The sequence below is a fragment of the Balaenoptera physalus genome, assembly GCF_965194825.1.
Source record: "Balaenoptera physalus genome assembly, chromosome: 3".
NCBI classification, from domain to species: Eukaryota; Metazoa; Chordata; class Mammalia; order Artiodactyla; family Balaenopteridae; genus Balaenoptera; species Balaenoptera physalus.
In genome coordinates this window covers 76,611,625-76,639,432 of record NC_138890.1, presented here as the reverse complement: position 1 = coordinate 76,639,432, position 27,808 = coordinate 76,611,625, and the positions used below count along the sequence as shown (strand labels likewise).

The window sequence follows — 27,808 nt, the reverse complement described above, 5'->3', positions numbered from 1 at the left end:
GGTCCTGGGCGGGCGCCGCGGGGAGGCGAGGGGCGGCGCCGCGGGCGGCTGAGCCTTTCCAAGTTTGCACCGGGCGACCTGGGCGGGTGTCGCCCTGGCTCCCACTGAGCCCCGGGCCCCCTTTGTGCCGCGAGTCCCGGCTGCTCGAGTAGCGGCGGTGCCTCTGCAGAAAGGGTTTGGGGGGAGGTCTCTACAGCAACGGCGGCGGCGGCTGCCAAGCGGCTGCTCTCCTTGGGGGAGGGGGGAACAGCCCCCGCCTCAATTTCCAAAGGATTGTTCTTTTCATTTGCCCGTTTCGTGTGGTTATTATTCTTGCTGCCACCTGGGATCGTATCGGAGGCAGGGATGGGCAGTGCCGCGGCTCCTAAGAGCTGAGATAATGAGGGGCGAAGTAATAGTAATAGCAACAGCACCACCAACAATAATAGTAATCGCAGAAGAGGGACGCCTGGGGTTGCCACGGCCCAAGGGGAGCCCCTCGCTCAGCCGCACCGCGCCCACTGGCTGCTCCGTCCTGCCCGGGCTTCGACCGCCACCCTCGGGCGCCGTCCTGCGTCCCCGGCTCGTCCGCGTCAGTTTTAGCCAGGAGTGTTTGTCTCCTGGCCTTCTTTCGCGGTGATGACTTTCATCTGCAGGTGGTAAGTGAGGTGAACTGGTATTTTGGCTATTGTCAAATGCCACGTTTTGTTTATTTCATTTTTACGAAAAGAAAAGAGGGAAAATTATGAGCCATTACTGGCAGCCATACAGTTTCCACAGGAAATACTAGCATTCTTTGAGGAACACGCTACTGCTTGCAGGGAAGAAAGTCTTTGGGAAACAAAAAGGCAACAGCATTGTTGCTCATTTTCAATGGACCGCTAGGAGGGGGGAAACGTGGTGTTTTTTCCTGTGGGAACAGGCTTTCCTTGGGAAAGTTAATTAAGCTTACTATCGGTGGCCGTTTTTCACTTGCTGGTGGCTGGGCCCCACTCCTCTTGGCTGTTACTGACAAATGTCCATCAAAGAGCCCAGAGGAAGGGAGAACCGCTGCAGGGCAGTCTCACCACACACCACGTGCTGTGGAGCCCAGCCAGGATGCAGTTTGCGAAATGAAATGAGGGCTGTCTGGGGAGGTTTATGAGGATTACATGTGTGCAGAGTATGTCAGTCCTCCAAGGTGTCACTCTAAACACGTCATTTTCAAGCACGGCTTTCCTTGCTGAATCTGCAGGAAGGCAAAAACCTATTTCTCTTATTATGGAGCAGATGTCCCAGTTGGGAATGGGTTGAAATCTGTATTTCATTTGTACATACTGAAATGTTAAAAGGCAAAGAGGACAAGGTGTGGGAAAGCAGTATGTTAATGTGTTTACATCTGGGAGAGAATGTCTGTTGGGTATTTCTGATGCATCTCAATATTAAATTACATTCAGCCTGGTTAGAGTCTAAGGAGACACCCTTATGGTGTCCTTAAAATTATTTGAAAAGGTGTGACATTTTCATCACCATAGCAGAAGTCTCTCTGGAAGGCAGTATTAACTGAAGATTACCCAAAACCAAATATGTAGGAGTTCCAGGTCTAGAAACAGGAAGAAAAAGATGGTGGTTCTCTTAAGGATCTTTGGACATCTCAGTTAGAAATTAAATATAAAAAATAAGCTATACAATTTTGAACATAAACTTCGTTTTATTTATAGCAAGCATTTCATGAGGAAAGGTTACAATATGGTGGATTTGAAATGATGCTGCATTTATTGATTTGACATTTATTGTGTATTGATATCCAAAAGGAAGGGACTAAAGCAAATGCATTTCTCTGTCTACTATGTCACAGCTTTGCTACTTCCAAGTAGTTGTTCTTGTGAAGGTATATAGTAGAAATGCAGAACAGAGGCCAAGAAACTTTGTGTGCGCTGTTGTCTTGGAAGGAATTGTAAGGGTACTTTACTGCTCTTAAGAGGAGGGAAACCCACATAACCATCTAATACAAACAAATGATCTTTGATATTATCAGAGAAAGCCTGGAGCTGTTTTTCTTGCCATACCGAAGGCATTTCTTGTCAAGAGAGGAAATCTCCCAAGGAGCAGGTACATCATTATAAGAAACACAGGGGAATTTCTCTTAAATACAAAATCTAATTGAACAGCAGCAAGAGAATCAGTGACACTCTTAGAATAGAAGGCTTGTCTTTGGCAGTCTGTCAGATTAGGGTTGCAAACCACATAGGAGAAATAAGTGTCTTGGGAGAAAAATAATTTCCTGGTGAAAATCAGACATTTGCTTCTGTGAAGCTTTTACCTTTATATACTTGTTTCCTTGTGCCACTTAGACTGGTGTGCAGATTCCACTTACAAGAATTAATTTTCTGAAAATGAATCAGTGAAATGTTTACTAATATGATACATACTATGCATGATTTTGTTTTAAATGTATGGTTATTATCAAGATTTATGCCGTAACTTGCAAACCTCAAGGCACTTTTTTTTTTTTTTTTTTCAAATTTATTATTTTTGGCTGTGCTGGGTCTTTGCTACTGCGCGCGGGCCCTCTCCAGTTGTGGCGAGCGGGGGCCACTCTTCGCTGCGGTGCGCAGGCTTCTCACCGCGATGGCCTCTCCCGCTGCGGAGCACGGGCTCCAGGCGCGCGGGCTTCAGTAGTTGTGGCTCGCGGGCTCTAGAGCGCAGGCTCAGTAGTTGTGGCACACAGGCCCAGCCGCCCCGCGGCATGTGGGATCTTCCCGGACCAGGGCTCGAACCCGTGTCCCCTGCATTGGCAGGCGGACTCCCAACCACTGTGCCAGCAGGGAAGCCCCCTATGCATGATTTTTTGCTTTACATAAGTTAGATAACTAGATTTTGTATTTTATGGTTTGTATCTTATCAGCTCTTTCTTTAAGCTTTTAAAATTAATGATCAAAATATGTGTTGAAATGATTAATGTTAATTGATATGATTGATGGCCGGGTCCTGGAAAAGTACTGATTGATTCCTAAATAGTCATTGTGTATACACTTTGTACATACATGGGATATAAAAATATGCAGAGTCTCTTCACAAGGAACTTACAAGGGGGAAATAGGACACATGAAAAATAATGGTACAAAAGATGAAAGAAGATATTTTATGATTGAGTGCCCAAGACACTGAGTAGTAATTGAAAAGGAATTCCCAGGAGAAATTAACCAAATCAGCTTAGATGTTTTATCAGTTATCCATTGATGTGTAGCAAATCACTCCCAAATGTAGTTGCTTAAAATGACGCTATAGCTTGCGATTCTGTGGTTGGCAGTTCAGGCTGGGTTCAGCTAGGTGGTTCTTCTGCTGGTCTTGGTTGAGTTCCTCAGTTATCTTCAGTCAGCTGGTAGTTTGGATGAGCCAGGATGGCCCCATTTATGTCTGGCAGTTATTAGGTCACATTAACAGGTAACTGGGGCATGTGCCTCCCATTCTCCAGCTGACTAGTGTGGGCTTCTTTATGTGGCAGACAAGCAGTGTTCCAAAAGCAGTGAAAGAGCAAACCCCAATTCAAGGTGATTTTTAAGCCTCTGCTTATACTGTATTATACTTGCTACCTTCCCATTGGCCAAATCAAATCACAAGGTCACCCTGGATTCAAGGGGTATTGACAGACTCCACTTACGATCAGAGGGAGCTGCAAAAAATTGAGGCAATTTTTTTTTCAATCTAGTACGTGTATGAAAACACTTGTTCTACCAAATGTTTTGTGCTGAGGGATAGTGTACTATAAGATAGTATACTTGTAAACAGCCCAGAATTGAGGCTAGGGAATTGCCCTATAAATCATTGTGCTATCATCTTTGTTCTGAAAACCACAGGTAGAGGAGGAGGAGTGACAACGATAATAAAATTTTAGCCGTCGCCTCTCCCAGCGGCGTTAGGATGGTCTGGAAACAGTAGGCTGGTAGCAGAGTCAGCAGTCCCTGGTGGGAGGTGAGGAAAGCTCTGACAAAGGTGGAGGCAGAGAGAATGGAAAGGGAGGGATCGACCTGGGAGAGCCTGTATTTATCATTAGGTGACTGATTACAGTCAGAATCATTATGAGAATTAAAAAAGCTTAAGTGAGTGAAAGAATGATTGTGCTGTTGTGAGAAATAGAGAAATCAATAAGTGATTTATTTGGAGGGAGGAGAAAAATTCAGTTCCAGGAAGGTTGATTAAAAGAGATGAATTGCATGTGAAAGCACTTTATAAGCTGCAGAGTATACTATGAATGTCACTATTGCTTAGTGTTTAAATGGCAGTGGATTCTATACCGCTAAGTTTCTCTAGTTGTAAAGCAACAGAAAACAAAATGCAACCTGGAGGATATCCTAAGGGTCAAAGGGAAGTCAGAACCACTCTCAGGATAGAAACAAAACCTCTCTGGGGGGCTGGGGAGTAGGAACTGAAGTTCTTTTTCCTGAGGCACACGCAGCTGGAGGTCTTCCCATGGAAGGCTCTGCCCTTGGACTTAGCGAAGCAGGAAAGAGAAATCCTTGGGCCTAGTTTGAGTGGCAGGCACACTGCTGAGCCAGAAGCCTTGACTGACAGCCCCGCTAAGACAGCACACAACGGGGAATCGGTGGGGGCTTCCTCAGAGGACATGGGAGCAATGCTATCAAAATTGGGAATGGACACAAGGTGGCAAAACCAGCTGGTATCCGCCAGAGATGAACGCTTGAAGATTTATTTGGGCCTAGCCACTGGGAAGCAGGCAGGGTAGGAGGTGGCAATTCAGGCACATTTACATAGAGATGTCAGCGCATTAATGACGGTTAAACCCATGCTAGTGGCAGGGTTTTCTCATGGAGGGAGAGTAGAGAAAGGAGAGAGCCGACACAATGCGTCATCCAGGCTCCTCCATAAACGTCAGTGGATATTTCATTAGAGGGGAGAGGAATGCGGAACACGTTCTGTGCCGTCTTTCACCTGAGGGCTCAGTCGAGGTGCTGCTTCGCCAGCCTTGTTTTCTTGGTGGCTAGGCTGAAATTCGGGTGGTGTCCTTACCATCGGGTGCAGCTGTCAGGCCAGCCCGAGACACCTGGCCTTGCTCACATCACACGATCAGTCGCAACAGCACACAGAGCTGCTCTTTATGGAAGGGCCTCGTATGGACCAGCTCAAACCTGAGCATACGCTTTTCTGGTTTCTGTTGCACAAGTCTAAGAACCCTGAAGGTATTCAACAAATGTTAACTTAACGAGTGAAGGTGCCATTATCTGCCGCAGTAACATTTTCTAAAGCAGTCGGGTCTGGCTTTTCATTATTCACAAAAGAATTTGCTATAAAATCCCTAAATGTGTTTTGCAGATTTAAATGTTCTAAGGTGCTAGTGTCACAGTAATATAGGTGTTTATAATCCACCACTTACAAAAATAGACTCTGGGTTTTCTTTTTTGAAACACAATTGTCTTTACTTTTTGTATTTGTCAGCAAGTCACAGAAACCCAGTGTTCAAGTAGGAAGGGACATATCCTGGCTCCTGTAGTGGAAAACTTCAGGAAGGATCCAATTCTGCTTTTGTCTTCTTCATGGTGGTAAAATGTTCATCAGCAGCTTTAGACTTACTCCCTGTGGGAAAAGAGAATAATTCAGGATTTACTCTAATTAGACCGCTTTGATCATATGCTCATGCCTGAACCAGTTCTTATGGCCAGAGATTGGGAACATGCTTCTTGGCTCGGCCTTGATGGTGGGTCCAGTCCTGGAGCCTTCAGGAATGGGAGGGAGTCTGTGTGAGGAGTGGGTGGGAGGTGGGAGAGGTGCGTGAGAGGGTGGTCAGCAAAGCCCTCCTAAACCGAATGACCTGAGAGCAGGGAACGGGTGGTTTTTAAAGAGAAAATACTGAAAAGAAGAGAAAGTGGAGGCTGTGCAAACAGAAACAGCAGATATCTACTGTTCATCTGTTTTCCCCGGAGAACATAGCATATCTCACTAAGCCACCAAGCCATAAACCTGGGAATGGTCCTGGTCTGACCGTCTCCCTTTCTGCCTCCACCTAATCAATCACCAGGGCCTCCTGTTCCATCTCTCAATCTTACTCTTTTTCCCTATGTTAGTTTAGACCCTCCCTGTTTCAGTCCTCACAGCTCACCTCTAAAATGCTGCCTCCCGTCTCTCCCTACCAGGCCATTCTCCTCACCACTGCCTGAGAGCTCTTTCTAAAGAACGAATAGTTAAAATCGAATCATGCATCTGTGGTCAAAAGGTACAAATTGCCAGCTGTAAAATAAATAAGTCATGGGGGTGTGATATACAGCATGGTGACTATAGTTAATAATAATATATTGCATATTTGAAAGTTGCTAAGAAAGCGGGTCTTAAAAGTTCTCATCATAAGGAAAAAAGTTGTAACTATGTGTGGTGATAGATGTTAACTAGACTTATCGTGGCGATCGTTTCATAATACATACAAATATCAAATCATTATATTTTGCACCTGAAACTAATACAATGTTCCGTGCCAGCTGTATCTCCATAAAAGAAGAACCATTCAAAACTTCATGGCCCTGGGGAAGAAGTCCAAGCTCTTAACCGTGAATTCCAGGATTCCCCGTGATGTGTGCCCTGCCTCCTGTCGGGCACAGCAGATGGACGGGAGTGAGGGCCTGCAACACACTTCTTTTAGCTCTCCACATAATCCTCATGCTGTGCTGACCTCTCTAACATTAAGGTCACCAAATGTCCATTTTCTCTCTCATTTTCCTACTTTCGCATGTGCTGTTGTCTCTGTGGAATATTGTGTCTCCTTTCTTGACCTAGTGGACATCTACTCCTCTTCCTAGGTACAACCCAAGTATTATTCTCTCAAGAAGCCTTTGCTGAACACCGCCTCCTACCCAGCCCCTGCCTCGGACTTGACCTTGTGGTCGGTGTTGGGTGTACTAGTCTGTCTCTGCTCCTGCTCTAAATGTCTTTAGCGAGGCACCGTGCTTCCTCGTCTTTGTATATTCCTGTCCTTAGTACAGTACCTCTCACACCAGGGATGCATGATAATTTTTAAATGAGTGAATGAAATATGTGTACTGAAATGTTAATCTTTGGGTTTGTAAGGTGATTTTTTAGGTTTTTTCTGTTTCCTTTAACTTGATTCTCATATTTGCATCTTGAAACATTGGACATGAAGACAGGTTCTCTTTGAAATTGCTGCTCAGACACTTTTGCAGCAGTTCTCCCAACTGCTCGTTTCCTACTTGGTCACTAAGAGCTGCCTTAAGAAAGAGGTGGGAAAATAGCAGTGGCCCAAAGTTAATCTCAAGGCTAGAATCTATGGCTCGGGGATCAGATGAGGAGTACTTTTTCTTCCTACCGTAGACAGGGCATCTAACAGTTAATATCCGAGGTGCTTTCTCTGTGTTGCAGTTATTCTTAGGGAATCCTCACAGCAGCCCCAGGAAAGAGATGTTACATTCTCAGCCTTCCTCTCCGTGTGAGAAAACTAAGATTCAAAGAGTTGAAGCTGCTAAGCTCCCTCTTCCTGGAGCCTGCAGAGCTGCCAGCCACTCATCTGGGTTGTTGAGGAGGAGACCCCATCCCTGACTGGGCTCCCAAGTCATCCATTATGATGTTTTTGTTGTTGTTCTAGAACGAAGTGACCACTTCCTAAGAATAAAACATTCCAGCTGCCTTCCTTGGCCATCAATTATGTCAAAAACACTATGGAAAAAGTTGTTTAAAGACGTAAGGACACCAGTACTCTATGTAGTTGAAATTAAGATGAATGTCTACCTTAGAAATTCCAATTATGTTCTTGTGAATCTACTGTTGCCAGATAATAAAGGCCTCTTACAGAGGTTGTACTGTCATGTGTATAATGTAGGCCTCTTGGACAGGCATGGAAGAGGCTTAGTTCTGAGAATCACGCATAAAGTTATACCAAAGATACACAAAATGAGCTAAACACTTTGGAAGCCGCAGAAGCTTAAGAATGTTTCTTAACCTGTTGTCAGTCTGAGAGCATTTTGAGGCTCTGATGAAAGCTATGATTTCTTTCCTTAGAGAAAAAAGATGTGCGCACTCACACACACACCACTTTGGATCTGATTTCAAGAGTTTCCATCTGTGGATTTCCTGGGGCTCCATGGCCTCCAGGTTAAAAACCTTGCTTAAAAGCTGTAATCTGGAAGAAGGGTAACAGCCATTGTTGAGTGTTTACCGTGTATCACATGTAACCATTTATCATGATCACCATGTGCCAGTCCTTTCTGAAAAGCACATCATAGCCAACCAGCCCCTAAGACGTGCGTGATGAGCCCTGTTTTAAGCTGTGGAGAGTGAAGTTCGGAGAAGGAACTTACTTGCCTCCCAGCTGCCAAGCGGTCAGCGTGGAATTAAACGCAGAGCCCGGATCTGCATCACCGCTCCTTCACTCCATTCTTCTTACCAGGAGAGGCATGAGACCCGGTCAGGGAGACTCCCAGCCTCTGTTGGTCCTGACTGCCCTCAGCCTTCAGCTTCCCCGTTGAAAGTCAGTCAAGTGGCTGCTTCTGCCTCAGGAGCCTCCTGGAATGTTCCCAGTGCCAGAGTGGACAAGGGCTGGGAGGGTCTCAGCTCACTGTCGCCCGCCACGCAGAGCAGATAACATCCCTAGAGAGATGCGGCCCGACTGCCGGACCATCCCTGGGTGAGCGCCGCACTTGGTCCGGAGTGCCGTTTACACACCTGGAAACTTTAACTCAGCACATCCGCCACAACACGAGCGCCTGCACGTTCTCCATGTGAGCCCGTCCAGAGATGTTTATTGTGGGCGCCTGTTTGCCCGGCTCCACACTCGGAGCTGTGGTCACGGCAGCACACAGATGTGGGTCCTGAGCTCTTGGCGCTTACACCCGGCTCACATCTAGCAGAGAAGGGGGCTAACAAAGGATTTAAATAAAGTGCGATAAGTTGGATGAAAAAGGAAGTATAAAGGATTCATTCCATTCTTTGTAGTTTCAAAACTCTAGTCCCAAACGTGCCTATTTCTCTAGCCCTTTCCGTCCTTCCTCTCAGGGTGTTTAGAGAGCTTCAGGTTTCCAGAGACTTGGTTGACAGAGGAAGGGTGACCCACGAGCAGAGCAGTTCCTCTCAGGTCCCCCTTTGCAGGTGAGAAGGCAGAGTGACCAGACAACAGGCCACAGATGGAGTGAAGACAAGGCTGACTGGTCGGTCTGGTCCCGGCAGCTGCTTCTCAGTTATTGGTGATGTGACTATTGTCCTTGTTTTGGTCTTCATGTTGTGGTCTCTCTGCTGCAAATGAATCCAGCGGGTAAGTACTCTTCAGGGAACAAACACACTGTTAGCCTGTGCTCCCTCTTTGTAGCCCCTCTGGGCTCCCCGTGTGTCACCTCTTCTCTCATTCCACGGCTACTTCTCCCCTCTCGCCCACCTGCCCCCGAGACAGCCTCCTGGGTTTTCTCCCCAAATGTCTGCTTGTGACCAGAACAGCCTGCTAGAAATAAATAGGATCCATGGATGCGAGCCCCATAGGTCATTTCAGATCTTCCAGTAGGCACAGTAAGAAAAGTAGAAGGAAACAGGTGAAATTAATGTTAATAATGTTTTACTTAACCCAGGATATCCAGAGTATCAGCATTGCCCTATGTGACCAATATTTTAAAAAATCATTAACCGATTCTTTACATTCTTTTTTTCCCAAACTCTTTGAAATTTGAGTGTATTTTATTGTTTTAATTTTTAAAAATTTTTATTGAAATATAGTTGATTTACAATGCTGTGTTAGTTTCAGGTATATAGCGAAGTGATTCAGTTATACATATATATATAAATACATAATTCTTTTTTTACATTATCTTCCATTATACGTTATTACAAGATATTGAGTACAGTTGGGTGTATTTTATTCTTAACACAGACCAGCCACGCTTGCCATCCTCAGTCACCACATGTGGCTCGTGGCTCCCGTGGTGGCCTGCAGGCTCGGGCTCTGAGGAGGCCCTGGGAGTCCCAAGGGCAGACTCAGCCACCACCACCTCTGTCCCCCGCAGCACTTAGCTTGCGCCTCTGCCGTCGCCCCACCAGGAGGTGTTGTACTTGGCTGTCAGCTCTCTCGAACATGGGCCTTTGGGGGCAGGCAACGTGTCGGTCATCTCTCTATCCCTCATGTAGAGTGCAGTGTTTAGGAGGCCCACAGTTGGCATTTGGGACATTGAACGCGTTAAAGGATGGGGGAGGGTTATTTGTAACCTCAGGAGCGGAAGGGATTGGTATGGGGGAGGGGGCTCACCTCCCCACCCCTGGCTCCTGCCTTGCGATCCCTGGTTCTGTCCGGCGCCGCAGAACTGCATTTGAGTCAGACTGAGTGGACAGGGGGGCCTCGACAGTTAAAAGGGACATTCTAGCCTAGAATCGTGCCGAGCTTCTATGTGTCTCGTTGAGTGTGAAGCTTCACCTCCTCTAATACTGAATACTAGGGGAACTTATCTGCAGTCTAGCATGTTAAACTGTAACGTCTTATTTAACGGCGGTAGGGGAGGGGGCGTAAGCAGGACAGACCAAACACCAAAACAAAACTTGTCCACTGGACAAGCCTCCCAGCGAGATTACAAAGAAGGCCAGCTGACATCTAGAACATTAACTACACAAAGAAGGAATAGCCTGCATCAGGGAGCTGTTAGAGTCATAATGATGAGCTTTCTCTATGTTTCCAGTGGTTTGAGAGTCATCACTACGCCCCCTGAGAGAATGGGAGATTTATAGGCTGAGTCAGTTTGCCTTTGCACGTACAGTATTTAAATTTTGCAAGTTCTCCTAACCAACTAATGTGCATGTGCTTGCTGGTCTACTTTACCCCTAATGATAAATGCCACTTAAAATAATTGATTCAACCAAACCTCAAAGATTGGTACTGCGACAAAACCATACTAATCACATATTCAAATAAATTCAAAGTTTGCAAAGGGGAGAAAACATTAGTGTTTGATCTGTTAAGTCATATAAGCATCTTAAGAAGGACTTCTTGTATCAGAAAAGAGTATGGTTACCTCAGGCCCGCTCAAAGGGTACGTTGAAATAGAAAGTGGAATTAGGCCTAACCTCCGTTTTCTGCAGTTGATTCCCATTTTCAACCTGGAAAGCTCCTTGACCTCCTTGAGGTTTTTGTTTCTCAGAGTGCATACAGGGAAAAGTAAATCCTGCTGTCACACACTATGTAGGAGGAGGATGAATGAAGTCTAGAGAGTGTTTTGAACAATTCCTCAAAAAAACTATTTGGAACAGTTGGAGGGCAAAGTAGCTGCCAATATTTTTGCAGACTAAATTCTAAAAAGCTAGAAAAATCGTAGCATACATCCAATTGTAGATAACCAAACACTAACCATGTTTAAGTAATTCGAAGATCTCTTTTTAATAAGTCAAGGATGGTTCAAGACAGGGAGTGCTTTTTATCTGTTGGCTCCAGTTTGGGGAAGGCTGCTTTCATGTGAGTCTCTTAAAAAGAACTCGTGCCTGTCTGTATCTGCAGTGTCCTTTGTCCAACATGACGGCTCTGGTGTGCTGTGTTGGTGTAATTGAAAACCTATAAAAAGGCTGAGAGCTACTTTTGAACTGGCTCAGTGAGCTTGGACTGGGTTTGTCAAAGTGGTGAAAGGTTTAAAGGAATTTTCATAAGTGAGGTCTCCAACCTGTGTTTTAGCCATATAGTTCCAATGAACTCTGAGGCCCGTGAACTCAGAGAAAAGCAGTCATATCAAGATGGAAAATAATGATTCATTTTCATTCCCTGAGTTCTGCAGACATAAGCACACTTTGCCGCTGATCATCATAATTTAGCAGTACTGTTGTGCACTAAAAATACAATTTAAAAGTCTAATGTTTAATTAAGTTGAGTACTCGCAGATTAACATGGTTACACATCTTAGGCACAGGATATAGCGCAGTGTTTACTCCTGTTGCTAGGAAATAACAGAGTTTTTCACAAGTTACAGGTTGATTTGGTAAGAAGAGGGATGTAAGTTTCTGCCGCTAACAGACTTGATTGATTCTTCTTTGTTTGTGTTTCATAATGTATGTAAATGCATTTCATGCCCCAGAAGTCCTGCACGCTCAGAGCTTTTGTTGGTAACAGAAAGCCCAGGTACGTGCACCTAAGTAAACGTTTGGAGGATATTTGAAAGAGTGATTTTACCTAGAGCTCGTGGATGAAATCAGCTTCATCAAGTATTTGAGTTTTTAATGAAATGAATTTGTCCATTTGTTAGAATTATCAAGAAAATAGATTGTTCTTTAATGTATGATTAGCACGAGGCTAATTAATGGTTTTGCATTCTTGCCATTAGTGGGAAACTGTCAAATTAGTATCAAAATGTAATCCAGGTTGATGGTTTTCCAAAATCATTAAAACTTGCATGTAGGAAATCAACTCTGCTATTCTTTTTTCCCTTTCCCTCCCTTTGGCAAACCTCACTGCGTGACACATTGTACAATAGTTTTTAAAAATGCAAAGCTAATGCTTGCACAGCATGAAAGGGAGTAGCTATGCCAGCTCACTTGCCTTGTCCCTGGAAAAGACGAAAGATTTCTATGTGCTATTTCAGTCAGGACCAGGCGTGAAAGAGTGGCCTCCCCAAGCTCAAAAGCAGAACTAAGAAAAAACCCACGGGGACTAATTTCTGTTTGATCTATTTGAGTCAGGCCCTTGTTCACAGGGCTGAGATTTCAAAGCAGAGGCCCTTCCTAAAAGATGGAAAATAGCAGAATACTTGATTGTGTTGAGGAACAATATCAGCTTTTAGATGGCTTGTGCTTATTGCAGGATTTTATCCTATATCCAAACTCAGAACAACTTGGGGAGAAGAAGGGGAGGGCGCTGCTGAGCGACAGGATTCTGACTGCACTCCAGGATATGTGCCCATGACCTCTCTTGGTGATTAACACACTTTAAACTTCCTTCTGGGTAACTATTGACTCATTTCTTTAGAAAGCCACTTGTTGATTTTGGTAAGAATGTTTTCTCAGTCTGTGCAAGTAGCTAGCGCAGTTTCAGGTACATGCTATGTGATCAATACATGTTGGCTGAGTAAATGAATCCTTCAACATGTCTTGCAAGTAAATGTATCAATAATATAAGACCTAAGGCTTACTCCACTGCAGTAAATAGAGGTTAAAGGCTTGTCTTCTCAAAAGATATCATCATGTAACCTGTGTTATTTATACTCAGAGCATCCCTCTGAAGCAGCAATACTGTCAAACAAGTGGGCAAAATGCCATGTGATGGAAGGTTGCACTGCTCAGCCGCTAGTTGGAATAGGTGAGGGAATTGTAAGAGGCCTGAGACCTGCTGTTACAGAACTTTTGATGCTAGAAGGGAATTTGGAGATTTGACAGTAATGAGATGGAAAGGTGAGATAACCAAACTGGCACACAAATTACTAGCTTTTAGGGTGTGGTGATTATTTCCTGTCTTTCTTACTGTCACCTGAAACACCCAACAGCACTCTTGTAAATGGTGTGGGATAAAGATGGTGGATGGAGGAGACTGCTGCATTGGTGATGGGCAGGGGTATGAGTCTCAGACACAGCCTGGCTCAGCCTCTTACTGTGTGTGTGATTTGGGACAGCTTACTGAACCTCTTGATATTTTGATATTGTTTTTTCTTTCTCTAACAAGTATCTATTGATTACTTCATTTATTCAAGGTAAGTTTTGAATGATTAGGATAAAATGGGAATCATGGATATCTGATCCACTCTCTTCCTTTCTCCACCTGCTCTGTGTGCTGAGATATTTGGACTGAATCAGTAGGCTTCTTTGTTCTCTGGCTTCTGGTTGGGTTTGGCCAATGGGAGGCATCAGCAAGAGATGAGCAAGCAGGTGGGGAGAGAGAGTTTGCACTATTTATTCCTGGGCTCCCTCCTTATCAGCTCGCCTCCCTAGACTATAGGCCACTGTTCTTGGCACACGAGCACCTCCCTAAGGCCACTTTCTGAATTCTGGTAACTGTGTCCTCCCCCAGACACTTCATACTGATAAATGCTCCCCTTTAGTCTTACTAGCTCAGGGTACTGCACCATCTCTTGTAGTTTTTCCAAACCCTGCCCACACCTTTGCAAATGATCTCTTTATTAAAATACCCTCAAATTGCATTCGATTGTGCCACCTGTTTCCTTGTGGGAACCTAACACAAGTGGTTACCTGTTTCAGAGGTCATTGTAAGAATGACATGACTTAGCTAGAATTTAAAACAATGATTGGCTCACAGTAAGTATTCAACGAGGTTAAATATGATTATCATCATCAGTTGTTTTTTATTACAAAATATTGAGTTCGTCATATTCATTGTTATTACAGTGTTTTAAATTTTTAAAAAGATGAGAAGAAAACTATCATGTTGCAGATGTTAAAAGTGGAAAAAGTGAAACACAGAAGTCAAGGGCTGAAGTCACACAGTACTTCAGTTCTAGAACTAAAAAATGAATTAAAGAATTTTGACCTTGTTTCTTTGCACAGGGTACACAGTCACAACATGTCTGGAAAAGAAAGCTACAACTTCAAAGTATTTAGTAAATTAAAACATAACCTACTTGGAGTAAATGGGTATGCCAAATGTAATACATCCTACTTGTGACCACTAAATAATAATTGAGTTGAATCATGGTACCTCAGCATCTTCACCTCAATTAGTGTACGAGCTGAGGCTGAGCATTTTCACATTTATACCATCTTGGTAGTATCAAGACAGATGATCATTAGGACCGAATTTCTTACAGACTCTTGAGGGTAGATACGTTTATTTGTACTCAGAGCTGAATTGGAGACCAGCGTTATGATGCTTGTATAGTAGATTTTCTGCACACACACAGTTTTCTAACTTCCATCTAAGAGTTCTCATTCTTAAGTCACATAAAACAGGTGACTCTGTGATATTTGGTGCCATCTCATCTTTAACTTATAGTACACTCATTAAACTGTTTGTCAAGAATGAAAAGTAACGAATTCCCTGAAGAAGTAGTGGTCAGTTTGAAAAATGAAACATCCTACAACGTCTTTCCATTCGATAATAAATTTGTCATAGTTGTTGAAAGTTCAGACCATATGGATGTATCTTTCAGTGTCTTGGAAAAATTGTATAAGTATTCACTAAGAAACTAGAAAGAAAGTGAATTTCAGAAATGTCTCTTTTTTACAATTACGTAGAGTCAAGGGAGGTATAGCAATTTGAAAGGCCTTTTGATGTCAGTGCAAATAAGGTTTTATAGATTGTCCCTTCTATTCAAGGAGCTAAGTGGCAAAAATAAATATCTTGTTTCTAGAAGAGCTAATGCTTCTAGAAAGAATGATTGTCATTTGAACATTTGGATCTCTTTTTATTTAGCATTTTCTTTAAAGTCAAATCTAGGTAAGGTTTCTGTCGTCTTTCTTTATAAAGAACATGCCTTTCATATATTGGGCATTTAACAAATGTAAACTTTCTCAGCTATTTGTTTGTTTATTGTCTTTGAATTGTCCTTTCTGGAGGAGATATTACATCAGAGTGCCATAGTGATCTCCCAATTGATCCTAGTGAAGCCTCCCGTTGCTTCCTTCCACCTGTCTACTTCTGTTTAGATTTTCTCTCTTCCCATTTCTTGCCTTGAGTGCAATACAGTGGCATATTCACTGAGAGGAACTAGTATATTCATAGTAATTATTATTCTAAATGATGGCACTGTTTTCAGCACGTCAGTTGTGTCGACATGCATATGAGCAATGTGGGAGTAAAATAAAGTTCTTAGTAGATCATACCCAAAATATCACACTATACCCAAGAACCTTCTGTGGCTGCTTGCCAAACAAGGGTAGTCATAGGTTTTTTTAGAGTAATGGATGGTGTTTGCAGATGGAGGACACATTGCTTTATGCAGTCAGTTTGTAAACATGCTTTGATACCTTTCCTGTGTAGATGCAGTCTTTTCCTTCTTTGAACTTTCTATCTAGTGGAGGATAAAATTGTCCATCAATAGTAGAGGCATGGACCACGTGCTGTAGTAGGAAGGAGGAGGGCGCAAGGAACTCCACCTGAAATCGGGAGGAAGGTGGCCAGGTTATCAAGGGCTTCCCAGGAAAAGTGACATTTGCTTTAGAGTTTAAGGCCAAGTGGGGGTTCACCAGGCAGAAAACTTAGGGGAGGGTATTCGAGTCTGACAGACTTGGGAAATTATAAGTATTCTGATGTGACTTTACAGTAAGATATGTGGTGTGGAGTGGCAGGAGATAATGTTAAACTGGAGCCAAACCTTAATCTGCTTCCCAGTGTGGAAAAAGGGAGCCTATGTATCTTTTTCAATGAGTGATATTAATAAATAACCCTACATAGATTCTTGTGTCATCCATGCTCAAGGTTTATACTATCACCTGTGTTGTGACTTCCAAATTTTTATCTCTAGCCCTGGGCTAGAGATTCTCTTCGTCTTCTGCTCATCTGCATTTTGCTGTTTCATCAGCTCTCACATAGCCTACACCCCCAAAGTAAACTCATCACCTTTCCCTCAAAATCTTGGCTCTGTCCCAATATCTTAGTTTAATCAATGGCCCCAATTACCAAGGTAGTTATCCATGACACTCCCTTCTCTTGAACCCCCCCAGCATATCCCGACATCCGAACACTCAACAAGTTGCCTTATTTATTCAGTTACTTTCAACATCATTGTCTCCTTTCCATGTGCATTTCTAGTATCTTTATTCAGGTTGCCGTCATCTTTCTCTTTGATTACCACAGCAGCCTCTTAACCCGGCTCCGTCCCTTTCTGCTCAGTTATCTCACGGTTACCAAGTTGATCTTTCAATTGATTGAATCAGTGACTGTGCTAGTAAATTTTTAGTAGGTTCTCATCGCCTGTGGATAAAATCCAAAATCCTTAGCGTGACATATTGATACAAACCCTTAGGATTTTGGCCCTGCCCACTTGTCCAGCCTCCTGGGTCCCGTGACCGATCCCCTGCCTTTCTCCAGACTTACTAAATGTTGTGGAACTCCTGTAATTGCCAGTCTGTAGTCTCCTGGGAATTTTCCTGTTCCTGTTCCCAGCCTTCTTACCCTGGCAGCTCATTCCTCCCCGCCTCTGCCTCCACCCAAGTTGGGGTGAGGTGTTTCTAACACTGTGTGGTGATAGGTGGTTTACTTTTCTCCACTAGATTTCAGCCTCCTCAATGTCAGGTAGCATGTCTCATTCATGTCTGCCATATTCTCAGTGCTTAGCTTCATGTCTGGCTCACAGTTGTAGCAAAAATAATAGTGTTGACAAAGCACTTAATATAGACCAGGCAAGGTGCTAATTTATTTACATATATTATCTCTTTTAAAGGGGAAAAACAAAATCAAGCTATGATTTGGAAAGGGAATGTGGCAAAAAAGTGAAGATTGGGCAAGAGATTTGTTACAGGGAGTACAGTAAGGACAATATTTTATCAAAACAAGTGAGAATTGAAAAGAGATCCATACTAGGGTAGAGGCGGTAGAAATCAAGTGGAGAGAATTTATTATAGTGATTCCTATAGATATTGAATAGATGGGTGGATGGTTGGATGGATGGATGGATGGATGGATGGAAGAAAGAATAGAGAACCCAGCATGTGTTCCTTAGAACTTGCTGTGGAACTTACTTTGTTTACCTTACAAGTCTTAATAACTTTGCTGCAGCAAGTTTATTAGGAAGAAAGGAGCAACTGTCTAGGTGCAGAAGCAACCTATGTGGCAGCAACCTGAGAGGAGACTAACTTAAAAGCAGAGATATCATAAGAGTAATATGTGACAGTTTTTAAAAATAGATATTTAGAATTACATGTACATATAATATTATTAAGTCCAAAATTAATTGTTCGAATGTGGAAGTATGTTATATAATTCAGAATTCTTTCAATCAAACGTGAAGCTTCCAGTGGTGTGATTGTAAGCCTAGGGATTGTCAGTAGGGAGTAATGCTTAAAAACGAGGACCCTGGAATCAGAGTGCCTGGTTTGAACTCTTGCTCAGTCATTTACTAGCCATAGGACCTGGAGGATATTACTTAACCTCTAAAATGGAGGTACTTTCTTTGTTGGGGTGTTTTAATGATTAAATGAAAAAAGAAAAGCATGTGCTACTATAGCATAGTGGGATGTAGCAAACACTCAGTGAAGTATGGGCTCGCCTCAGTGTATAACCAACCGCATTCCTTAGCAAAAGTGGGAAAGGGAGCAGTTACTGCATTTGCACTTCAACTCTTGTTTTTGACTGGCTTTCATCATGTTTTGTAGATGTGTTATAGTGGGTAAAATATTGCCTTGTTTTATATTTAAAATGACAATTTTGTTTACTAAAATCCACTTCAAGGAACTCTTTGTTTGCTAGGGTACAGCCTAAATGCATTTAGTTTTCCCACACACTTCCTTAAAAGAATTAGTGAGATGAAAAACATGTTAGTGGTGAACAATCATTTAATGCACACAACGTATTAAAATATGATACCTAGTTATGTCCTTTTGGTGGGAATTCTCGAGTTCATTGGTGTTGAATGTTCATTAAGTAGTCCCTTTTACTATTCATTATTTTAGCTAATTAAACACCTTCACGGGAAGAATCTTTAAAATCTGCTTTCCAAATGCTCATATTAGTCACTATATATTTCAAGGTAAAAATATCCTAAGGAGAATTGCCCAGAAATAAAAAATATATATATATTTATTGATTTAATGACTACGTAACTGATAATGAAGAATGAATGAACCTGTAGTATTAACTTAGTGAGTCTCTTCTGAGTGTCTGCTTTTTTAGCTTCTTTGCCTTCCATGGTTTCTTTGATCGCTACAGATTCAAAACGTTTGGTGCTTCCTCTCAATCCACTGTCATTCTCTGTACTTTTACCTTGTGTTATTTTTTTCTGTCATCGCACTTACCCCAACTTAACACATCCTAGGTTTATTTGCTTATTTATCATCTGTCTCCCCTACCTGAATATAAGCTGCTATGTGCCAGACTTTCCTTTCTTTACTGCTATATCCCTCAGTCCTAGCATAGTGCCTGGCCCATAGCAGAAATTCAGTAGATATTTGTTGAATGAAGAAGTGTACACATATAAGGTTGTGCTTAGCTGAGAGTCCTAAATAAGATTGTGCTGCTACATGAATGTGTTTTTGTAAACATTGTTTGCTGAATATAATGCAATGCTTATTCACTGAAAACACAAAACAGAACTTGGAAAATACAAAGAAATATCAATAGAAAAATTTAAAATCATTCTCCAACTCTGAGACAGTGATTAACATTTTGGTGTGTTATGCCCTTTATGTATTTAATATCATGATTATGCACCATCCTGGATATATTATTTTGTACCCTGCACTTTTTTTCATTTAGCATTGTGTCATCAGCATCTTCCTATATTTTTTTACAAAACTTTTATAAAGACTTCTATTTTAAATGGTGGAGTAAAAGTCCATTTCTCCCCAGCTCCAAACAACAACAGAAATAATGAAAAAACAGAGAAGAAAATCCATCTGTAATGAAACAAGTCATTAGCAGCAACCCCAGAGCACAAACCTTGAAGTACACCGGCCAAGTCTATAATGTATGGATACAGGTGAAGGAAGGCATAAGAACCTACACTTATCATCTTGGACCTTGAGCAAGATGCAGATTTCCTTCAAATTAAGTGCACTGCTGTAAAAGACATCTCCAGTGTTCCCTGAATTATGGGACAAGACCTAGAGCCATAGATAGACTGTGGGAGAAGTTGGGAGTGACTCTGTAAACATCCAAGTGTCAGCACTGAAAGGCAGACAAGATGGAACTGGAGGAGAAGCCATTCTGAGGTGCCATTTTAATTTTCTTGTCCCCAGCCCACTGGCTGGAAGTGAAGTGTGGAAAGGAAGGAGGGAAGGCAGCCATTGCCTGCAGGGCTTTGCTGCAAGGTCCACTGGAGCAAGCAGTGAGAGGAGCAGGCGTAGCAGAAAAGAAAGGCTTTCTGGGAGAGCTAGCCAAGGCTTCTCGGGAAACGCATTACTTATTTCAGACTGAGACACTGAATAATATTTGGTGAACTAAAAAAGTGAATACTTTCACCTTATCTCTCAATTTGGTAGAGAGACTTGGCCACTAGGGAGAAACTAACCCATTAAGATTAGAAATAAGAATGAAATAGCTGAGCTTGTGCAAACTTCATGTAGTTTACAGAAAGAGGTTAGCACAAAGATAAGGGCCATAAATCAAAGATTAAGCAACATGGCACAAAAGGGCATGTTTCTGTAGTTGTAAAATGAGCTTTGCAGCAAAAGGTGAAGCTGAGCTTTTCAAAACGCGGGAATGTCACTGTTTATTTATGAGCCGAGATAAAACTCATTTTTAGATAAATGACTACATTGAAATACCATAATGCGTACCATTCAAGAGCTGTTGTGGTTAAAAAATGTGACTATAAAAATGTCACATTATCACAGAACCTATTTGTTGGTTAGGTGTTTTCCGAGTCCCATCGACTCAGTTTATTGACTCCCACTAGGTTTTACTGCTGCCTGCCTTGTGTAGCCAATACACAGTAGCTATTGTAAAAGCAAGATAAAGTTCTTTCTACCTCACAGAGCCCTGAAGAGTTTCGGGAACTCAGTATGAACCAGAGCTCACATTGTTGGTGATGGTATTAGATGAAATAAAAATAAAGGCACTTTGTTGACAGAGACCATACCTCATTTACAGAAAAGCAGTGGGCTCTTCAAAATTCCAGTTCATATTTAATTTGAAACTTGACATCTTACATTCTAGTTGTTTACCATTTCCCTTGAGCACTCAAACTATTATGGTATCTCTCTGCCTGATTTAGCCAAGGCTGTATAACTTGTTAAAAAACCAGTACAAGACTGCGTGAGAGCAGCAGTCCTGCATTTTGTGTGCCTTGCAGGTTAGTCATGTTCGTAAATTACATTTTCATGTTACCATAGGCCGCAAATGAAATTTTTGGTGACAGATGGCAATAAGAAGTCAGAAGTAATGGGGAAATGGAATATGTGTTATGGTGGATAGAAGGAGCAAGTTGGTATGGAAAACTGAGCTTTGTGACGAGCAGAGAAGTGGATGAAGTGGATGAGTCAGGTAACAGTATGACAGGATGGCATAGCAGGCTTGCATCCTCCCAAGAGGTTATAAGAAGAGGAACTCAAGGAAATGAAAATAGAGAGGCAAGCTAATAATAGCAAACACATTTATACCATGTGCAGCCACTGTCCTAAATGCTTTACAAATGTTAACTCATCTTCACAGTAGCCCAGTGAGCTAGGAATGATTAACATCTCCACTATACAGATGAAAAAAAAAAATGAAGCATAGGAAGCTTTAAAGTGCTTTGCTCAAGTCACACAGCTAACAAGATGCCCAGCTGGGATTTGAACCTGGGAACCTCAGATCCAAGTCCTCACTCTTGGTCATTATAGTGTATTGTCTCTCAGACATGGGTGACAAATTAAGATGATTTGTAAAAGTTTAACTGTTTACTGTACAAAAGAATGAGTTGGCAGTCAGGTCTTTGTTCAAGGTCAACACCTGACTAATTCATACTCGAGGGAGTTCCAATAGGGAGGCGATGATTAAAAGAGGGCACACAGGTTCATGTCAGTGGACATAAGGTAGTAAAATTGAGAGAGGAAAACATAAAGTGGATTAGAGAAATTATTGTGATAGCAGAGCCTCCTCTGGGAACTGTGGGTTCATATTAGACAAACTGTTTTTTTTGAAAGTTCTATTCTGTAATTGAAAAATACCTTATTAGAAAGCGTGCTGGGGCTTCTGGTGGCGCAGTGGTTACGAATCTGTCTGCCAATGCAGGGGACATGGGTTCGAGCCCTGGCCAGGGAGGATCCCACATGCCGCGGAGCAACTAAGCCCGTGCACCACAGCTACTGAGCCTGCGCTCTAGAGCCCGCGAGTCACAACTACTGAAGCCCGTGCGCCTAGAGCCTGTGCTCCGCAACAAGCGAAGCCACCGCAATGAGAAACCCGTGCACTGCAATGAAGTGTAGCCCCTGCTCGCCGCAGCTAGAGAAAACCCGCGCGAAGCAATGAAGACCCAACGCAGCAAAAAATAAATAAATAAAATTTTAAAAAAATAAATTAAAAAAAAAAGCGTGCTAATATTGTGCAACTTTACAGTAGTCCTAGATTAAACAGCATATGAACCATTTCATTGTCCCTACTATGCAAATGAATTAACCACAGGATTTGGGTAAGTGTCCAGTGTATTGTTCTTTCAATTTCGGACCCTTAGGCAAAAATGATATTGACCCTATAAGTGTGGATTTAGTTACTTCAGTTTTTAGGAAATATTATTAAATTGCCAGAGGTATTATTAAATCAGTGTAGATTTGGCCAGAATATACTTTTTTTTTTTTTTTTAAATGTTGAAGGCATGGAGCCAGCAGCACTCTATTTCTTTTATTATTTATTTATTTATTTATTTTTGGCTGTGTTGGGTCTTCGTTTCTGTGCGAGGGCTTTCTCTAGTTGTGGCAAGTGGGGGCCACTCTTCATCGCGGTGCGCGGGCCTCTCACTGTCGCGGCCTCTCTTGTTGCGGAGCACAGGCTCCAGACGCGCAGGCTCAGTAATTGTGGCTCACGGGCCTAGTTGCTCCACGGCATGTGGGATCTTCCCAGACCAGGGCTCGAACCCGTGTCCCCTGCATTGGCAGGCAGATTCTCAACGACTGCGCCACCAGGGAAGCCCCAGAATATACTTTTAAATGCCTTTGGCAAAGTGCCTTCACTTTCAACAACTCACACAGTTAAAAGGGTGGGAGGAAGACTTTTAGGCAACTGAAATACATATTTTCAAGCATTTTTTCCCTTGACAGCCAAGGTACTATATAATCTTTTTTAAAATAAAAATAAACCCTAATGTTTTAGATTCATCTTTAGTGGAATATATTTGTTGGGGGGAAGCAGTTTTACAGACAAGTTTCAGTTGAACAATTGCCAAGGACCCAAAAGATAGGCTTTTTTATACGCCACATGTAGGGCTTTGTCTTTACAATGCCGAAGCAACTGCTCAGTTCAATTAACTGTTTGATTCCGGGATCAAATAAGCAAAACTAATTATTTGGCTAAATTAATCTGTTTTCATTTTTTTCCTCTCATCTTCCTCAATCAAAAGTCCCCATTTGTAGTTGTAGAGACAGCAGATGCGCCAGTTCTTATGAAAAGTAAAAGGTGCTGCATTTAGGATGTTGCAGGAAGCCTGACCTCAGTAACCTTTAATGCACACTAGTTTTGGCAAACGGTTACTCTGGCTTGTAACTGTTGCACGTTGGGACCTCTGGGAAATAGACTCCATGCAGGAAGTTTATTAGAGAGTGCTCTTGGGATCAACACCTGCGGAAGGAAGGGAAGGAAGCAGGAGCGGGCAGAAGAAGTTGGGCTCTGATGCAGTCTTACCAAAGGCCTCAGCCAACACGTGGAGAGTGGAGAGGCTTTCTAGCCAGGGGCAATTCCCAGGGAAGAGGACAGCGGAGAGCTGTCCGGCAGCATCATTCCCTGCAACTGGGAATGATGTCCTTCAGTTCTGAACTGGGAACAACAGTGCCCTCTATAATAAATGGCTAAAATATTTTGAAATTTTAAGAAGGAAATGGAAATAATAAAAAATAATATCTACATCTTATTGTTTACATTTAAGTTATATATAGTGTTACCACAGAAGCCTCATTTTACAAGGAAATGAAGCTAAGAGAAATTTTATTTGAATGTCTTTTTTTGCATAGGAGAGGGAAGAGGTCGTGTATTTAGCTATATACTGGTTATCAAGAGAATGCACATGTGTGTGCAAGAGTGTGTAATAGATAAATAGGATGAGCTACTTTTAGTCTTGTGCACTGTATTAGGAGCGGAACCTATCATTTAATCTGTGTATCTCCCCTGAGAGGGAGGTTCTGTTCTGATTCTGCTGATAAATAAACAGACTCGGATGGGTTAAGTGACTTGTCTGAGATCACACAGATAGTGGTACAGTCATGACTCTAAGCTAAGTCCATCCAAATCAAAGCCCTTTTTAGGATCCCATGCTGTATTGTTGGTTCTAGTGGTCGAACCTTAGCCAAAGATTTTCTGCTTCAGTGGATAACTTTCTACCCTAGTTTTAACCATGTTTCCTTACACAGGTTTTGTCCTCACAAACCTCAGAAATCTGGTATTTAAACTGAGTGTTTATTGCTTTTGACCCTTGAGACAATTTCTGTAGGTAAAAGGCAAATATTTTTATCCCCACTTACCAGGACTGGGGTGCCGATGACAGTGGACCAGCATCCTGTGAAAACGGGTCCCTTCTGGGATGATTTCTGCCCTGTACTTCTGCCCCCATTTACTAGATGTGTTAGTGGGTAAAGGAAATTCATGGTGCTAAAATATGGTTAGGAGTCAGAGGTAACACTGGGTGTACTGATTCCAAATCCCATGCTTGATTCCCCTTTCAGTGAGATCAATATGGGGAAAGAGATGTGTGTTTGTGTGTGTGTATAGTAAGTACAGAAACAAACCAAACTTTGAATGACCCTACATTATAATCATTTCATTTATGATGAGGGGATTCTGGAACCAGTAGAAAGAAATCATTTAGGGGGCTACTAGGAGAACTATAAATATATACACTTGAAGTATGTGACTTTTGAAATGAGTTTAAACCTCATTTAAATTAGAATAACTTCCTGTGGGCTTCTCATTTGATTAGAGTGCCTCAACTATGTTCTTTTACACTGTGTTCAATATTTTGAGAAAATACGGTTGACTGATCCCCACACTTGAATCAGGTTACAAATGACACATTTCCATTGCTGTATGACAGTTGGCTTCCTCTGATTTGTTTTCGACAGCACAATTGAAGTAGGCAAGGTTCTCTTGTTACTTTGCTTATTTTAATAGGGTACTGCTTGTGTCAGATAATCCAGAAGGACTTTAAGACATTGGTCAGATTTTCATATCATATTTCATCTTCTATAGTAAAAAAAAGGAATAAGGCAAGTCATTGTAATATTTTCAGTCATATATATTCTTTAATAAAATGAAGTAAATGACAGTCTCCATCTGAAGTAGTTTATGTCTTTTCTCAAGCAACTATTACTTTATTCATATGTCTTTGGTTTCAGCTCAAATCTTAATTTAATGGCGGGTTTCAGGAACAGTTGGATGGAACAGATATTTCTGCATGATTGATGCAGTGTCCCATATATACTGTATAACTCTGCATTATAAATTATTTGGAACTTTAATATTGAAAACAGATGACAGTATGTTTGCTTTTTGAAATGCAGAAAGAAGGATATTGGTATATAAACGTGTAGAGATTTGAATACATCATGAATGCATGCGTGTTCATTAACAACCACAAGTCAGCTTAAAAATACACATCCACAAGTTATCAGTACTAATCTAAATGTCTGTAAACTGAATTATCAGTACTAGTGCTGCAGTCAAGACCAACTAAGAATTTACTATTATTTTTTATTGCTCTGAGTATTAAAATGGTCACAGAACTACAGTAATACTGTTTCATATCTATACATGCATATATTAAGTTATGCTGACACTTATAATTGATAAAGGTTTATGAATGAGAACCAAATTAAAGATGGCTTTGAGTTCTCTTTCTTCCCCCCACAGTGAAGTCAGAAATCAAGTAGTAATATAATACCTTGAGAATTCATATATAATATACACGATTTAATGAAGACTTACAGGTTTCACTGTTATTTTAGATCCCCATAGTATTTGAATGGGGTTTCGTATGTCATTTGAGTCTCCTGGCCTAAGTCTTCAAGGGAGTGTTCATTTCCTAAAACCTCTTTATGGGCTAAACATAAGAGTTTATAGAAGGATTCACGTGCACCTCTGCTTCTAGGGTAGGGATGGTAAGTCATCTGCATACAGAGGCAGGGAGGTACTTGGACACCAGCAGGGGGGCTGGGGTGTTATACAGAGGGGGGTGGTGGCAGCTCGCATATTGAGCGGCGTCCTGGCCTGAAGGAGGCAGCTGGGTTCGTGATCATTCAGGAGGTAGTGCCAGTTTCTCCACGTCTGACGTTCAAGACAAGACAAAAATATGGATGTTTTTGTAAAATTCCTTAATTTTAGAACACTGAGTAGGCCAAATCAATCCCTGATGTGGGCTACATATGGCCCAAAGGCCTCCAATGTTCACATTCCCATCTAAGTCATGGGAAACTGGAGTCCTGGGTTGTCTTGCATTGTATATACATGGAATGCCAATACAATTTGAGTAGGGAACTAATTATCTTAATAGAATCTTCAAAATGGAATCAGAACCAACTTTGGATAACTTTTTCTTCTTCAAGTGTGAAAAATCCTCCAGTGTTTTGGTTTAAGCCATGTATATGTACTTTTAAGCCCCAAAAGAAGCGGGGGGGGGGGGGCGGGAAGTTGGAATCTCGTTTCATTTGGGGTATTGTCTTTTATTGATTGGTCCAAAATTGAGCACCCAATTACCTCTTTCCCATTTATATCTCAGCATGAGATTTCCTTTCCTGATTTAAGCCTTTGTGGCCCGTTTTTTATCTGATCATTTGTCTGTCTGATATCCTTGGTATGTTTTTGTAACATTTTTAACAGTTAATGTAAGTGCTATTTGTGGAAAGCAAGCCGGTCGCCTGTGAAGGGTCTCTTGTGATTTCTCAAGTTGTTTTCACATTCGACTGATACTGGCTTCTAGAACAGAAGTCTGGGAACTAACAATGAGTGTTAGACCACTGAACACAGGTTACTTTCCTTTCCAAGTCTGTCTGCAGGGGCAGAGAGAAAAGATGAATGAAAATGGAAAATAAATGCATGTAGCTGAGCAGGAGGTTAATTATATTAATTTCAGGCTCAACCCAGCTTGACGACAATATAATAATCTTATAAAAAATGGAATGCCAACAAGGAGCCAAACTCCTATTACCTTTTTCCTTTTGAGAGCACAATATGTTATAGTAATCAGGAGCTCGTAAATTGCCCTTACAAGCAGTTCAGAAAAAGTTGCTGTACAAAGCCTACTTAAGAGTTGGAAACAGTGGGGAGATTCTTTTCCCTGTTGCACCTGAGGTGTTTTTTCCATGTGTTGAGTTTCATTTCAGTTGTTCAGTAGAGAACATAGGAATTCTGCTGTGCTTCTCAAACATGTGATGGGTGTGGAGGAGTCAAGCTGCAGTTGAGTTATTTTAAATACCAAGGAGCCAAATGTAAAGAGTACTCTGTAGTATGGTTCCTTGACTGTATATGTGAATACAGAGAAGCAGCCTGTTTTCCCCTCATTTGGACTAGAATACCTGGTAAGAATTAAGTGGGGGATGAGAATGGGAATTAGTGGAGGGAGTGATGAAATATTCCAGTGCCTCCCAACACAAACCTCTCCCTTCCCTCACCAGGGAAGCTTCTGTTCCTCTCCTTCATCAATAAATTCTAAGAATCACCGAGTAAAAGACCAGTGATTCGAAGTGTTGACACCTTGAAGCAAGGGAATGTTTCTCAAAATATTTACAGCAGCTATGAAAGTAATTTAGAAAGTTGATCTGCCCTTAAAGTATTCAACTTTGTCAATTGTGCATAATGTCCTCAATATTTACTATTACTTAGTGCTACAAACATAAACAATCATTTCAATGACCCTTTGTATTAAAATATGTGAACCCTTATATTTCATTATTCGAGAGAACCACATGATCCCACAGGTCCATGGAAATTTTAGAGTAAATTTTACTGCCTCGTCACCTGTGTCTAGACAAATTTATTAGGTACTTGCTGATGGTGAGTAATACCTGTTTATTAAGCTGATTTTCAGGCTTCTTACAAGAGAGCTTTCATAAATTAGTTTTAGTACTTTAGGATTTAAGCTTAAATAGAGATTAG

At 41.9% G+C, this 27,808-nt stretch overlaps 2 protein-coding genes across 8 annotated transcripts in view; both read left to right on the top strand.

The window, feature by feature from the left end:
* Positions 1–27,808, top strand: part of SNCAIP (synuclein alpha interacting protein) — a 146,035-nt gene that overhangs the window by 646 nt on the left and 117,581 nt on the right. The window contains exon 1 of one of the 7 annotated variants that reach the window (XM_082457851.1): positions 5–638. The exons of the other annotated variants lie outside the window; for them this stretch is intronic. The gene's annotated coding sequence lies outside the window, so the exon portion shown is untranslated. Of the gene's footprint in view, positions 1–4; positions 639–27,808 lie in introns of those variants that run through there. 7 annotated transcript variants of the gene reach the window in all.
* ZNF474 (zinc finger protein 474) overlaps positions 1–27,808 on the top strand; it is a 217,692-nt gene that overhangs the window by 162,139 nt on the left and 27,745 nt on the right. The window lies entirely within an intron of this gene.